This window comes from Haliotis asinina, chromosome 16 (assembly GCF_037392515.1).
Source record: "Haliotis asinina isolate JCU_RB_2024 chromosome 16, JCU_Hal_asi_v2, whole genome shotgun sequence".
Taxonomy (NCBI): Eukaryota; Metazoa; Mollusca; class Gastropoda; order Lepetellida; family Haliotidae; genus Haliotis; species Haliotis asinina.
In genome coordinates this window covers 21381192-21398213 of record NC_090295.1, presented here as the reverse complement: position 1 = coordinate 21398213, position 17022 = coordinate 21381192, and the positions used below count along the sequence as shown (strand labels likewise).

Sequence of the window (17022 nt, the reverse complement as noted above, 5' to 3'; positions counted from 1 at the left end):
TACTTATTGTCAGAGGGAATGACACACAATCATAAGATTCAGCCATCCCCAAGGGACACGGCTCTGCACCAGAGTCACCACAACCTGGGTCATACAACTACAAATGTAATGAATTGTGGTATCATCTTAAATGGATCGTTTTATCCAGAGAGGGTATTGCTTACCTTAGCTAAGTGTCCCAGTTGACATGTATAAACCATGAAGTCATTACATCAGTTATTGGAATAAAACATGCCCTGTGAACATAAAAAGGAAGCTCTACTCCCTCATATAATGCTTGAAATGGAGTTTCATCTGATGTGACATTCATCATTGTGTCATAACTTGTCACAATCTGGATCATATTTCACAAAGTGAAAGTGGCACTAGAGTGATTGTGATGCTTTAATGTACACTGTTACTGTGACAGCTTGTGATGGCTTTGTGGAACTGGTCACACAGATAGAAGGGTGTTCAGCAACCCATGCAGGGGTTCAAAAATCCCATTGCCCGACGCCCGCGACAAGTCAATTTTCATTTTGGGCAATCAAATAATGGTATCTTACTTGTTTGTGGACTACTACATCATTTCCACTTATAGTTTCAAATTGGAAATAAACTTGGATTTCGTTTCATATCTGCTCATAGTGTAGCAATTACGTTTCTCAATATAAGTAATTTTGAGCTATCGTTCTTTGAATTTTGTCACTCTTCGATAAAAAGTCCAGGAAACATTAACATCAAACAATGTGTCTTAAAATCAGGGCAAGTGGAAAATTAGTCCGGACAAGTTACTTTCTTGAAGTCTCTTGCCCTGTGGCAAGTCGCTTTTAAAAAAAAATATAAACCCCTGCCATGCTTGTTATCAGAGGTGATTAATAGGATCATCTGGATAGTCTCTCTGATATGTTCGCTGACTTGTCACACACCATTGTATCCCAATTACGTATATTGATGCTCATGCTGTTGATCACTGGATTGTCTGGTCCAGATATGATTATTTACAGACTGCTGCCATAATGACTTCATGGAATATTGCTGAATGTGGCCTGAAACTTAAACTCAGTCACTCAACTGAGACAAATATCAGACACTCACTTTGCAGTTTTGAGGTTGCCCTTAAGCAAACTTTAGTTGTATCAGAGAATGGCTAGTCAGTGTATGTTTTTTGTCTATTTTCAATGCAAGCTTCAGTTTTTATGCCATAAATCAATAGCGGTATAAAAATAGTTAGTTTGGAATCGGCACTTTTGAAACAGTTGTTCAAAATGTTTGTTCACTACATCCGTAGTCATCAGAAGTTTATTCTTCTGAAACCTGTTCCAAGAAAGTAAAATTGTTTTTACCAACTTTAATGCTTAACTTTCTTCACTATTTTTATCTTTTGTAAATCTGTCAAAAACTCTTCAGATCTTTCATTCAGCAATAAAAATCCTTTTTTGCATTTGAATCCTATTGGTAAATCAAAGGGATGAGAGATAAACAAGGGATTTTCAGCTGAAAAGGAAAACTTCAAATAACAATCATACCGTTTTTCCTAAGTTGTGACAAGTATTTACTTAAGAAGCTCATGTGTTTTTCATTTCTTTAAATGTACAATGAAGGTATTTGAAAAACAGAATTCAAACTTTTGGAAGTATCATGGATCTCTTTTTACTTCTTTTAACCCTTCAACTTCACACAATTTCACACTTTTAACTTTACGCTGTGTGAGCCCTCTTATTTAAACTTCTTGTTGCACTTTTTTTCTTGGCCTGTGCAAAGAAGCAGCTCTGTTCTTTGCTAACAGACCCTGCACTTCCCCACAGACCCTGCCATTTGTTAACAGTTGTGCCCTGCCCAAGAGAACCTTCATCAGACATCCTAGTCAACAAAAGACCCTGTCCTAACCAACAGAGCCCCGCCTATAAATAAAAGAGATGATGCTGTCCTCACCAACAGACTGGCTCCAGTTTCACTAGACCTGGATCAAGTCAACAGATCCACCCACTTTCAGCCAACCATGTCTTTCCAACAAACTGGCTCCAGTTTCACTAGACCTGGATCAAGTCAACAGACTCAACCACTTTCAGCCAACCATGCACTATCAATCAGACCAACTAAATTTTCACTAGACTCGGATCAAGTCAACAGACCCACCCACTTTCAGCCAACCATGCACTATCAATCAGACCAACTAAATTTTCACTAGACCCAGTTCAAGTGAACAGACCCACCCACTTTCAGCCAACCATGTCTTTCCAACAAACTGGCTCCAGTTTCACTAGACTTGGATCAAGTCAACAGACCCACCCACTTTCAGCCAACCATGTCTTTCCAACAAACTGGCTCCAGTTTCACTAGACCTGGATCAAGTCAACAGACTCAACCACTTTCAGCCAACCATGCACTATCAATCAGACCAACTAAATTTTCACTAGACCCGGATCAAGTCAACAGACCCACCCACTTTCAGCCAACCATGCACTATCAATCAAACCAGCTAAAGTTTTACTAGACCCGGATCAAGTCAACAGACCCACCCACTTTCAGCCAACCATGTCTTTCCAACAAACTGACTCCAGTTTCACTAGACCTGGATCAAGTCAACAGACCCACCCACTTTCAGCCAACCATGCTCTATCATTCAGACCAACTAAATTTTCACTAGACTCGGATCAAGTCAACAGACCCACCCACTTTCAGCCAACCATGTCTTTCCAACAAACTGGCTCCAGTTTCACTAGACCTGGATCAAGTCAACAGACTCAACCACTTTCAGCCAACCATGCAAAATCAATCAGATCAACTAAATTTTCACTAGACCCGGATCAAGTCAACAGACTCAACCACTTTCAGCCAACCATGCACTATCAATCAAACCAGCTAAAGTTTTACTAGACCCGGATCAAGTCAACAGACCCACCCACTTCAGCCAACCATGTCTTTCCAACAAACTGGCTCCAGTTTCACTAGACCTAGAGCAAGTCAACAGACCCACCCACTTTCAGCCAACCATGCACTATCAATCAGACCAACTAAACTTTCACTAGACCCGGATCAAGTCAACAGACCCACCCACTTTCAGCCAACCATGCACTATCAATCAGACCAGCTAAATTTTTACTAGACCTGGATCAAGTCAACAGACCCACCCACTTTCAGCCAATCATGCACTATCAATCAAACCAGCTGCAGTTTCACTAGACTTGGATCAAGTCAACAGACCCATCCACCTTAATCAGTTTTTATCATAAAGTTTGTTTGGTAGAAGGCTCAAGAGCCAGTTTAATTCAACATTGCATTAATTCATTCAAACTATTTTTTATTTCAAACTGTAATCTCACTCTGTAATTTTTTCAGTTTAACTTATATTGGAGCTTTGCTGGGGGCCTATAGTTAGTATTAAAGACATTGTGTCTTTAACATTTGGGTGAGAAGTTGGCAACACCCTGGGTAATAAAAGTTAAAACAGTGGTATGCCACAGTTAGAAGATACGAGCGACATATTTGTATCAAGTTGCTTGATGTACATAAACTCCCTTTAAACATTTAGCCATGTGAATCGTTAACAGACTTTAACAAAAAATTATTATTCTAAATGAGAAGCACAGACAGAATTATTACAAAGAAACAACTCATTTAGAGTTAAAACCAAATTATATTTACTTTTTGCTGTGTATTTATTTTCTGGACTGAAAGGTTTTGAAATAATTCTTCAAAAGCGATGAACAATAATTGCTTTTTGTTGCATCTTAAAAGACTTTTAACTGTATTCAGAGAATCTAATGAGCCAATGATTTAACACTGCATTAGCAATCACTGAACCAAGCTTGGAGACAGTTGGCTCAGTTGAATGTGTTTCTTGTGACTGAAGATTAAAAGTTTCACTAAGCCTGAAGAGTATTACAGGAAGTGTTCAGCCTCATCCACTGTTTGCTAAATTCTCTTCAGATTGACTTGAAATACCTAATTTCATTTACCCCTCTTGTTGGTATCTCAGGATGTAGTTCTTTGAGTGGCCATTGATGACTCCTGGTGTCAAATGAGTGTCTCATGTCCAAAAGTTTGTGTCATGTCTCTATTGGTGTGGTCATGTGACAATTTCACTCACTGGAATTGGTTGTTTCTGAACAAAACATGTTTGACAACACTTCACACATCAAACTTGAATTTCACAAACCGAAAAGTTTGATGGAAAAGTTGGTGAGAATGGATACCAAGGACTAGATTTTCTGAAGCTCTCTTAGCGCTAAGATAGTTGTATGTGTCATACATTAACATTAACTTATGACTATCTTAGCGCTAAGAGAGCTTCGAAAATCTAGACCCAATCCTATATATCAACAACAATTTAACAGCTACATTTGGTGTTGGTGGCGAGTTGTTTGGATATTCACACTCTAAAATTTGTGTTTGCTGTGTTGAGGCTGCTTTTCAGTCCCCTTCTCCAACCAGACACAGGTTCGGTATATTTTTTACATATTTGATTCCAAGAACCCCATTCATATGTCTCGAAACCAGGCCTTTGGTGTGACAGGCAAGTGCATTAACCACAATGCTACCCCACTTGGCAACCTTGTCATGAAACAACAAATTCACGTGACGAGAATTCTTTTACTACTAATTGGTATGATCAGATATATATTATCACACACGTAAGACTATCCAATTTGTGTGAAATGTTGAAATGGCAGCATGATGTCAGATGTTAGTGAGAGTAGTGAGAGATACTGTATGGTGATATAACTGACTGTGTACTAAGATCACTCTGTGGAACAACCATTACTTCACTTGAAAATAACTTCAGAAATTCTCATTATTTTGAAAATTAATCAAAATAAAAGCAAACAATCATAAGAATAAAATCCTTCCAGAGTTCTTGATTTTTTTTATAAACATCTGTTGAACAGGTTGTCATTCATGTATGGTGGAATATTTTTTAACATTTTGTAACCTTTACATTATAGAATTTCATTGGGCTTCTTGGTCAATATGGCTGCAAATCACTTCTTCTGAGATCTGATTACCATGCCAACAAGAAGTGCTGATCTGGTCTATCAGAACTTCTATTTCATAAGGCAAAAAATGAGGCGCTTCAAACTTAAAAGTCTACACCAAATTGGTAAATGTGTCTCTCACAGAGTGTATACACACTCCCCAGATTGGAAACCTAATATTGGCAGCTGAGTAGAGACCATCACGGTCCCTTAACGATGTGGCTTCTTTGACAGACAGGGTGATCGATTCCCAGACAGCCGTTTCATTAAGTGTGATACATTTCAGAGGATTCTGTGGTCACCAGTAAGGAGATTCACAACAAAATACATGTCAGTACCCTTTGTAAAATAGACATTGACAATTTGAATTGAAAACCACTGAAACAGCATTTGAAACAACCCCAAAAGGATTTTTTTTGGCATGCATCAACGCCATAACCTTGGTAAAAGATGGCTTTGAAAGTGCCACCTTACAAGACTGTTAATTTCTTTTCTTCCGGTTTGGGAAGCACCAAGATTATAAGGGTTTTCTTTCCTTAATATCCTAAATTTCAATTGCCCTTGAAATGGTGGATTGTCTGTTGTACTCTCAGTGAGTTGTGTTCTGCTTTTCGTTAGGGGCGGTGGGGTAGTCTAGTGGTTAAGCCATATGCTTGTCATCTCAAAGACCCCCAGTTTGATTTCCAAATGGGTACAATGCATGAAGCCCATTTCTGGTGCCCCCCCTACCATGATATTGCTGGAATACTCTAAAAAGCATGGTGAAACTAAACTCACAGCTTTTCATCACCAGTTGCAGACTGAAGACAAAATTTTTGAAACTGTTTTAGTCAGAGGATGTGAAATTAGAGGTTATGGGATGGTACCAATTTCAAATGTTTTTCTGGATTTTTTAAAATTTAAATTTGTAAAGTTACATATAAAGACACATAATTAATAACAATAACTGATGGTTGTTTCATGTCAGTGATGGTCATAGTTGCTCAATGAGATGCTCACATATATGTAAGGAGCAAGAATTTTAATAACTGACTTCCATGTGATGACTTGGGTAAGAATTGGTCTTCAGCAACCAATGCTTGTCTTCAAGGGCAGCCAACAGATCAGGTAGTGAGATTCACTGACCTAGTTGACACATGTCATCGTATCTCAAATGCATACATTGATGCTTATTATATCCATCACATCAATCACTGGATTGTCTGGTCAAGCCTCAATTATTAATTTAACTGCTGTTGCCATAGAGATGGAATATTGTAATATTGTGTGGTCTTAAACAATGAATAATACAAAGAACAGATTTCTTCAAAGAAAATCATACAAATTTAGTACATTAAGTAATTCATGTTTAATTTATATAATTATGTCAGATTAATTATAAATTCATTTAGAGATACACTGAAAACAATAGAATAATCTTGGTATCCCTAGTTACTGGTTTTCAACTACGTTTAAGTTTTGAGTTGAGTTTTCCTTCAGTCCTCTAGATTTGCTGGAATAATTCTAAAGGAAAGTGTGGTAATTTTGAAAAATCGCTCCCCACATTTTTTTGTGAACTTGAAAAAAATAGAGCCAATTTCAAGAAGAAATCAATCTGTATTTGCACAAAAAGGCATCGATGGCCATGCTGTCACCTATCCCATCCTAGAATTATTCTGTATGTATGATACTCATGTCCACTTGAGTTAATTGATTGGAGTCTGGTGCTGACATCCTGTAAACATCCTGTAAAATTGAGAACCAGTCATAAGATCGAAACTGCAGCTACCATCTGAGCATCACCATCCAAGTTGAAACTCCTTGAAACAGTTTGCATTTCATGCCATATTTTATTCCAGAGAGCCCATACATATCTCTTCTTGGTATTTCATGACACATTGGTGCCAAAAATGTATTTTTTACCATATTTGGCCCCAAGAACACCATATTCCAGAGCAATACTGATATTTCATGGCATTTTGGTCCAAGGAACCCTATATATATCGCTCAATGGTATTTTATAGATATTTGGTTACAAGGACCCAAAAACATATGACTTTTTCGTAGTTTGTGACATATTTGATACCAAGAACTCCCAATCATTTATCTTTTTGGTATTTCATGACATATTTGTTCCCAGAACACCATATTCTGGGGTATTGTTGGTATTTCATGACATATTGGTCCGAGGAGCCCTACATATATCACTCACTGGTATTTGTTACATATTTGGTCCCAAGAACTCCCAAACATATTTTTTGTTGGTATTTCATGACATATTTGGTGCCGAGAACCTTCAATATGTCTCTTGTTGGTATTTCATGACATATATGGTCCCAAGAAGCCCATACATATATCTTGGAATTTCTTGACATATATGGTCCTAAGAAGCCTATACATATATCTTGGAATTTCTTGACATATATGGTCCAAAGAAGCCTATACATATATCTTGGAATTTCTTGACATATATGGTCCTAAGAAGCCTATACATATATCTTGGAATTTCTTGACATATATGGTCCTAAGAAGCCTATACATATATCTTGGAATTTCTTGACATATATGGTCCTAAGAAGCCTATACATATATCTTGGAATTTCTTGACATATATGGTCCTAAGAAGCCTATACGTATCTCTCCTTGGTACTACATGACACATTTGGTTCCCAAAACCTCATACATATCTCTGGTTGGTATTTCATGACACATTTGGTCCTAAGAAGCCCAGACATATATCTTGTTGGTATTCAAACAAAGTTGGTCCAAAGAACCCTATCATCCAAGTCAAAATTTCCTGAAACATTCCATTACTGACAAAAGGATATAATGCTTCTTTTTTATTGTCACACGCAACAGACAACAATTTGACAGTTTTAGCTATAACAGTGTGGCCAGTCAAACTATTGTTGAAAGCATGAACACCGCCTCAAGCTGAATGAGGCAATGCCTTATAGTCATGTTGATATGTATTAGTTGTGTTTTTAGCTGAAAACGAATATGCTGTCAGTTTTTTTTATACATTTTGGGTAAAATTAAGCAGAATGAGTAAAAAGTTTAGTTGTTTTGATTTTGGTTGTAGTGTGTTATTATTTTGGGCTACCACAGAAACAGATGGTGGAGCATTGTTTATAATGACCAGAAAGTGAGCTGAGTGAATTTTTGTTAACTTACATGAATCGTTACAAGATCACTTCATGTTGTGCCAGTAGCAGCTGTCCTGAAACAGAGGAGACAAATACATGAACAACAATGTCAATTATTGTCTCCATGGTGGCACGAGTGAGTGAGTGAGTGAGTGAGTGAGTGAGTGAGTGAGTGAGTGAGTGAGTGAGTGAGTGAGTGGATGAACAGGTAATGAGTGAATGACTGATGAAGTAAGTTGGCAAATGGTTGAGTAAGTGAAACGTTTCCAAATATTTCAGCCAACTACACATACAATGTGTACATTTATGTACAATAGTATGGTTATGAATAAAATCTTGCAAGATATTATCCTTGCAATGTTTATAAAGCATTATCACAAACATCTGATGAGGGCCATAAAATGTATGAGTGAGTTCATGAGCGAGTTCATGAGTAAGTTCATGGCAGAGTTCATGAATGAGTTCATGGTTGAGTTCATTATCAAGTTCATGAATGAGTTCATGAGTGAGTTCATGAGTGAGTTCATGAATGAGTGAGTGAGTGAGGAAGGGACCATGTGATGGGGAGAAAAGGATTGAATGAATGGAAGAGTGAAGGAGGGAGTGAAGTAGTGGACCATGTGATGAGGAGAAGAGGAATGAATGGGAGAGTGTGATGGAGGGAGTGAAGTAGTGGACCATGTGATGGGGAGAAGAGGAATGAATGAATGGAAGAGAGTGAAGGAGGGACCATGTGATGGGGAGAAGAGGAATGAATGAATGGAAGAGAGTGAAGGAGGGACCATGTGATGGGGAGAAGAGGAATGAATGAATGGGAGAGTGTGAAGGAGGGAGTGAAGTAGTGGACCATGTGATGGGGAGAAGAGGAATGAATGAATGGAAGAGAGTGAAGGAGGGAGTGAAGTAGTGGACCATGTGATGGGGAGAAGAGGAATGAATGGAAGATAGTGAAGGAGGGAGTGAAATAGTGGACCATGTGATGGGGAGAAGAGGAATGAATGAATGGGAGAGTGTGACGGAGGGAGTGAAGTAGTGGACCATGTGATGGAGAGAAGAGGAATGAATGAATGGGAGAGTGTGACGGGGGGAGTGAAGTAGTGGACCATGTGATAGGGAGAAGAGGAATGAATGAATGGAAGAGAGTGAAGGAGGGAGTGAAGTAGTGGACCATGTGATGGGGAGAAGAGGAATGAATGAATGGAAGAGAGTGAAGGAGGGAGTGAAGTAGTGGAAGTAGCAGTAAAGGTGGAGGGGAATTGTTCAACTTACAAGACAGAATATTGGTTTGACATGGAAGTAAGACAAATGAATGGAGCAAATAGATGCTTGTGAAGGATCATAACTGGGGTCAGTGTGAATTTAAACCACTAGCTTGGACATCCATACAGCTAAGGGACACAACTCTGTGGTGATGGTCAGTGTTTACAATAGGCCCTGGCCTGCCAACTAGTGGCTAGCAAATATCCACAGTCACTGGTTGGCTAGTGAATTTCCATGAGGTAATTATGTAAATATATCACTCTCTCTGACTTGTTAAGTTATAATACACTTTTAAATCATGCAAAATTTCGGCAAATCTTGATATTAGCAGCTTAATGATGAAACATGTGTCTGCAGTCAAATGTCACGTGAATAATGTCGTGGCTAGTAATAGCCAGACATAGCTAGCCTTACTGGTTAGCAACATTTGGAAACTATTTACCACACTGTTGATGCTTGTGATTAAAACACATTTTTAATGATACATAAATCATTGCCATGTATCCTCAAAACATTAAATTATGACCCAGATAAACAATACTCATATCACAGAATAACTTTAAGTACACACGAACCTCTTTGTCCAGGTGTTGGTGAGAAGCACCTCCTTGGAAGCCTGACATGTATAAAGTGATTACTTCCACCAAATTTTGTGATTGATACATTTTTATCCAGTCGGCTGGGACAATTACTTACATGTATTGCACAAAAAAAAATTCTGTTATCTGACACATGTGCCACAAATACCTAACCTTATTGGAATCAATATGTCTCCATTCTGACACAATGTATGTCTTACCTCTCCATATATATTGTTAGTTGTGTGGATAATAGTACTGAAACTACACATGTGACAGATGTGTCTGGGATGATGACAGTGATGGACACTACATAATGAGATCTTGTAATGCTTATTGTGTTACACCGTCTTGAGGAAGACTGGGAGTGTGGATTTAGCTTTCCGGAAAAGGAAGGTGCATTTCGCAATCACAGCCCGTGAAGCAATTTGTGAATACAAATTTGTGAATACAAAAACACATTAGAAGCTTCCATAGAAATGTTTATATTGTAACAAATAGAGTCACAAGTTTATAAACAAGTAGCAGAAGAATTCTGATGACAATATGTTTTATGCCTTATGACACTGCTCTGTGGACAGATCTGATCTCACCTCTGATACCAAAGCCAGGGAAGGTCTTATCAGCTTCAATGCCTTTTTCTGGCAATTCTGATTTTTGAAAAACAAAACCCTCTCAGGACCCAAATATCTCACTATGGTATAAGATCCATGAAGTTCTGGGTTAGAAATCATCTTCAGTAACCCATGCTTGTCATAAGAGGCAACTAATGGAACCAGGTGGTCAGTAAGACAATACGTTGAACTATGGCAGTTGGGTAGCCCATTGGTTAAAGTGATCACTCCTCAGGATAAAGACCTGAGTTTGACTCCCCTGGTGGATACATTGTCTTGAGTGCATTCCTACTGTCTCCTGCCTTAACACTCACTCACTCACTCACTCACTCACTCAAATTATTGCTCTCAACATCTATGAACTGTGGAAATTTGCAAGAATTGTGTAATCAGCAAGTTTTAAATGTCCTTGAAATGTTGCTGAAATATTGCTAGAAGTTGCATACAACTATACTCATTTACAGGGGTTTACGGGACACATATTTTTGCATCCTATAAGCTTACAAATTGACAACAAATGCAAGAAAATTTAACAGTGCATCCATAAGGATGCGGAAAATGTCAAAACATTTTTTGTAAAATTTCAAACATATAGCAATAGGTTATCATTGAGTTTGCGACTACCTGGGTTATGTTATCATGCACAATTTCATAACTTGACAATGTGATGGTCACTGAAACACATTGAAACACATCTTCCCTACACAGATCATTGCGGAAGGTAAGCTGTAGAACCTATAGCTCGTACCATGTTCTATATCCTTCAAAGGATGGATCCATCACTTCAGACTGTCACAAATTCTACATAAAACAGAACTTGCAAGCTTCTTCTGTCCCCTCAAAGATCAGGGGAATTAGAAAATGAGTCTAAATGCCTGTTTTTCAAACAGTCAAACTGTTTTGTTTAAGAAAACAAATTATCTCAACAGCCAAACAGGTTCCACAACGTGTGAATCAGACGTTTTTTGTGCAGTTTTGAAGATTGCTTTTTGATGTATCTGCCATTGCTGGAATACAAAATGTCAAGGCATGCAGGCTTCCAGGAGATAGCTGTGTCAGTCTCACAGTTTGAAACACCAAAGTTCTGACCCATTAAAGGTCTTAGTGTAAAGATTATCATACGTCTGTGTCAAAATGTGGGACGTGCACCAGTGGGACAGTGGCAGCATGAATATTACTTCTGGAGCAAGGTCATGGAGATTCTGTTCCTGCAATGACATCTTTGACGGGCGGAATTAGAATGAGTGTGTGAATGAGTGTGTAATGTTTTGAGAGTTTGCCGATTTAGTAAAACCATTGCAAACATACATGCGGTTGTGAATAGACTGTTAGTGTCAGGTTTAGGTTCGCTCTGGTGTCAGATGTTTGTTTGTTTGTTTGTTGAACCCCATATTCAGCAGAATTCCATGTGCATGACTGCTGTCTTCAGTTATATCTGGCCTTGGCCATACAATCCAGTGACTGATATCATGAGCATTGATGTACTCATTTGATGTATGATCATATGCATCATTTATGACATGCTTAATAAAAAGATAAAAGGAAAGTAGTACTGGTATGTTCAAGAAACCATGACAGAAACCACAACATAACCTTGATGACTGATTTTTTTATCCAAAGTGACTGTGGGATACCCTAGGGAATAAAGTGTGGAGTCGCTCAGGTTCAATTCCCCAGATAGTGTTCCCTGTTATGATGAAGCTATAGTATTGATAAAGTGGTGTAAAACTCCACTCACTCACTCACTCACCCTCTCTCTCTCCCCTCTCTCTCTCTGTCTCTTTCTCTCTATCTATCTCTCTCCCTCTCTCTCTCCTTCTCTCTCTCTCTATCTATCTCTCTCCCTCCTCTCTCCCTCTCTCTCTCCTTCTCTCTCTCTATCTATCTCTCTCCCTCCTCTCTCCCTCTCTCTCTCCTTCTCTCTCTCTATCTATCTCTCTCCCTCCTCTCTCCCTCTCTCTCTCCTTCTCTCTCTCTCTCACCTCAAAGTATTCCTTCCATGCCAAGCAAAAAGTAAGTTCACCAAGAGCTATAAAAAGTGTATTTTCCATATTTCCTGATTTTGGCAGTTATATTATGTAATTAAGATGTTAAAAAATGAAAATTATCATATTTCAAACCAGCAGACATGACTGATCTGTAATCATAACCCACATATTATTTATCCAGGCATAAAAGACATATATTCTTGCATATCACTGCAGTTGATGTCACGATATGTCAGATTAACGAGAGTAATATATAAGAATCGAGTGATCCTTCACTTCATGGAGTAGTATATAAAACCTATTTTATGTTCGTCATTTAGGCAGAAATGGGTCTTTCAAATGCTGTCTCAAACAACGATTGCCGTAAATATTTTGAGTCGTCTATACGCTTTATGTTGTTCACTCACATGTGAATGATATGTTCAGTCAATTCTCCTTGGCCCAGAATTGTTCCGGTTTCCAAAATCAATAGAATTAACCTGTATTTTACATACACATTTCACATGGGAGACATCTGTCTGGATTTGCTGGGCCCCGTTTCACAAAACTCTCGTAAGCCTAAGGTCTCGTAACTTTTCTCGTAGCATTTGTACCTGGCATACTGTAACATAGGAGGTGCAAAGGCTACGGGAAAAGTTACGAGACCTTAGGCTTACGAGAGTTTTGTGAAACGGGGCCCTGGTCCATATAAAAAGCGACTTTCAATGCAGCGAGGTATACTAAGAAACAGCCTTGACTTAATAGTGCGAGTGACGATCTCTTAAATAGTGAAGCAATACAATAAAATCCACGTCAAAGTTTTTCATGATGGATGACCAATTTTCTTGTGTGAAGTGGGACTGTTCCTTGTGGCCAGTCTGTCCATTATCTGCAGAAAAGGATATTTGTGTTTTAGGCTCCGAAATTATGATCCTGAGTCCTGGATACATATATCCCACTGTTATAAATAATGGTTGTGAGGAAAATCCTAGTTTGAGCCTGTGGAAAAAATTTCTATGATAGGTAGCCAAATGGTTCATCTGTAGGGGGACTGTTCCTTGTGGCCATTCTGTCTGTTAACTGCTGAAAAGGATGTCTGTGTTTTAGGGTCCCAAATTATGGTCCCGAGTTGGGTATCCCACTGTTATAGGTCATGACTGTGGGGAAAATCCTAGTTTGAACCTGTGGAAAAATTTTCTACAATAGATAGCCAAATGGCTCATCTGAAGGGGGACTGTTCCTTGTGGCCATTCTGTCCATTACCTGCAGAGGAAGATATCTATGTTTTAGTCACAAATTATGGTTCTTAGTTCCAGAAATCCCACTTTCACATGGTCAGGATTGTGGGAAATATCCTAGTTTGAAACAACTGGGGTAATAGGGATGATCCTCATTTGAACCCGACCTACTTATACTATAAAACCTATCCTGAAATACAATGCTTGCATTTGTTTTGCCATATTTTCATAGTAGTTTGGCCATTGTGTGTTTTTGTGGTTTCCACACTGGGTTTCATACCAATAAAAGATAGCTTCCAGCTGATGCAAAAACACTTGATCAGTCTTACACAGATTGAAAAGCTTTTATAAGCATAATTTTGTTATGTTTGTCTCTGGGCTTTGATGTTCTGCACGGAACAATTAAACATATCCAGTACTGTATGTAAACCATCTAAGAAGGGTAATGGGTGTTATATCAGAAAATGGGTACCTGGTAGGATAAGTCATGACTATTAACCTTCTAGCTCCTCACAGTCATCCTGATTTATCAAAGGTAATAGTGTCCAACATGTATGCACTTATAGCCATGAGTTTCTTAATTCCAAAAGCTGAGAATGGGATGAGCGGTGGAATGGTGATGTTTGTTTTATTAAATATTCACTTTGAGTCTGTAAGAGAGATGAAATTAGTGCACACCGGGAAGGTTTTGCTGACGCACCTGACATACTGATTGCACATCTCTATGTCCAATCTCTATAACCATCTCTAAATCATTACATCAATGCGTGATGGTAAGAATGTTTTATGTCAAATAATATATATCTTCTTGTTGTGGAATCTTTTTAAAACATCCACAGCATATATGAAATATTTCAGTTTTTGAAAATACCTGTCATAAAATGCTGAATATGGTCACATGACATGATGGTTATAATACTGAAAATGTCATCCTGAAAGAAGGACATTGTTTTTCAATCCACTTCACCTTTGAAGACTGAATAAGAATTAGTCTTCAGCCACCCATGTTTGTGGATCTGGTGGTCAGACTTGGTTGACACATGACGTCATTGTATCCCAGTTGCATAGATCAGTGTTAATGCTGTTGACCACTGGTTTGTCGGGTCTCAAATATTTACAGACTACTGCCATCTTGTAGGTGCATTGATAGGTTTGGCATTAAAGAAACACCTAACAAACAAATCAGTTCAGCAATGGTCCTTGCTTACACTGTGTTATTTCAAGATTCCTGAACTCTTTCACAGACAGTTTACATCCTATGTTTGATTGCTGTTGGGGAATGTTTGAAAGAAACTCTCCAAGTTTAAAAGCTCATACTAATTGCCTCAGTTCTTCAAAGGTAGTTTGAGGTATGAAAGCAAGCTGATATTGGCATGTTCTCCATCAGAACCCTTCCCCTAAGTCAACAAAACCTAAAACTACTTTAAGCTTTAAAACATAATTTGGAAATATTTACCAAAGATTCTTATCAACCCTTGCTGGCTTCACCAGACAGACATTCAGGGGCTGTGTTATAGCAGAAACATTAAACACTGTGACACTATCAGGGATCTTTAATCAGAGCTCCCTCTGTGAAAACACAGAGGTGGGGGACGTTGATATTGAGCTGATAAGGTCAAACCAGATTGATATTGATAGGACCAATGAGGTGACCAGAAATATGTTGATAGGACCGATGAGGTGACAAGAAAGATATGAAAGGACCATCAAAGTGATCAGAAAGATATGAAAGGACCATTGAGGTGACCAGAAAGATATTGATAGGACCATTGAGGTGACCAAAAAGATGTTGAAAGGATCAATGAGGTGACACAAAAGATGTCTGATAGGACCAGTGAGGTGACCAGAACAATATTGACAGGTCCAATGAGGTTACCAGAAAGATATTGATAGGACCATTGAGGTGACCAAAACGATGTTGATAGGATCAATGAGGTGACATGAAAGATATTGATAGGACCATTGTGGTGACCAGAAAGATACCAATAGGACCAATGAGGTGACCAGAACAATATTGACAGGTCCAATGGAGTGACCAGAAAGATGTTGATAGGGCCACTGAGGTGACCAGAACAATATTGACAGGTCCAGTGTTGATGCATTGTGGATTAGGTCACACCAGAAAAATATTGATAGGACCAGTGTCCAGGAAAATGTTGACATAGAACAAATGAGGTGACTAGAAAGATGATGACATAGCACAAATGAGCAAGTGAGTGAGTTTAGTTTTTAGCACTTTTAAAAATATTCCAGCATTATGTCATGGCAGAAATTGTGCTTCACACATTGCACCCATTTGGGTAATAGAACCTGTGTTTTTGTCATGATGAATGAGTGCTTTACCACTAGGCTACCCCACCACCCTGACAGCACAGATGAGGCGACTAGGGAAATTATGACAGTACAAATGAAGTGACCAGAAAGATGATGATAAGACTGACCAACACATACATGGCGAACATGTACCCATCCTCAGTAAGCAATGGATTACTTTGCATTTACTCTGTAGCTAACATTCTTGCTCCTCAGTAATATTCTTCTGGACTTCTATGACCTTATATGTCCTTTACTTTTTTCATGAGACACAGTGACTACAGAAACCCATGAAATCACAGAAAAAGACTTTGGGAAATGTTGGTGCAGTTATGTCCTGTTGCCTACAGCAGACAGTACCTACCCCTGGTATCATCTTACCATTGGGGAAGGTGGGGAAGCCTAGCTGTTATAGCATATGTCCATCTAGCTCCAGGCCTGGGTTCAATTCCCAACATGGGCACAATGTGTGAAGCTCATGTGTGGTGTCCCCTGCTATAATATTTCCAAAAGCGTGTTAAAATCATGCTCACTCACTCATCTTATCATTGAATCAAGGCAAGCATTAGACTAAAGCTTTCTTTTCTAATGCAGGAGAGAAGTGTAGCCAGTATGTGTTGAAGCTACATATATTTGGAGCTACAACACAATGGTTGAACAATTACAAATCTTCAGTAGTGGATCAATAATTCAACACCATCTTCACTCAGGAAGCCCAATACAACCAAACCTGATTCGGTAACACGATCTTCCCATTGTTTACAACAGAGCCACAAACACAATTTTCCCATAATGCTCCATTTATTCGCCCATATCCATTGACCAACAAATCCTGTAAGAACTTCCTGATGTTGGTTCCACGCCCTAATATGGTAAACTTAATTTGCTGTTCATCTCATAATGAAATTACACAGGCTAGCTAGCAGTGCTTTCACCTTCTCAAAGATCCTCCTTGTTATTTAATCATAT

At 38.6% G+C, this 17022-nt stretch overlaps 1 protein-coding gene across 2 annotated transcripts in view; it reads right to left on the bottom strand.

Annotated features, from left to right (window-relative positions):
- The window catches only part of LOC137268253 (uncharacterized), a 140956-nt gene that overhangs the window by 72134 nt on the left and 51800 nt on the right, over positions 1-17022 (bottom strand). For both annotated transcript variants that reach the window (XM_067802792.1, XM_067802793.1), the window contains exon 2: positions 8112-8157. The gene's annotated coding sequence lies outside the window, so the exon portion shown is untranslated. The remainder of the gene's footprint in view (positions 1-8111; positions 8158-17022) is intronic.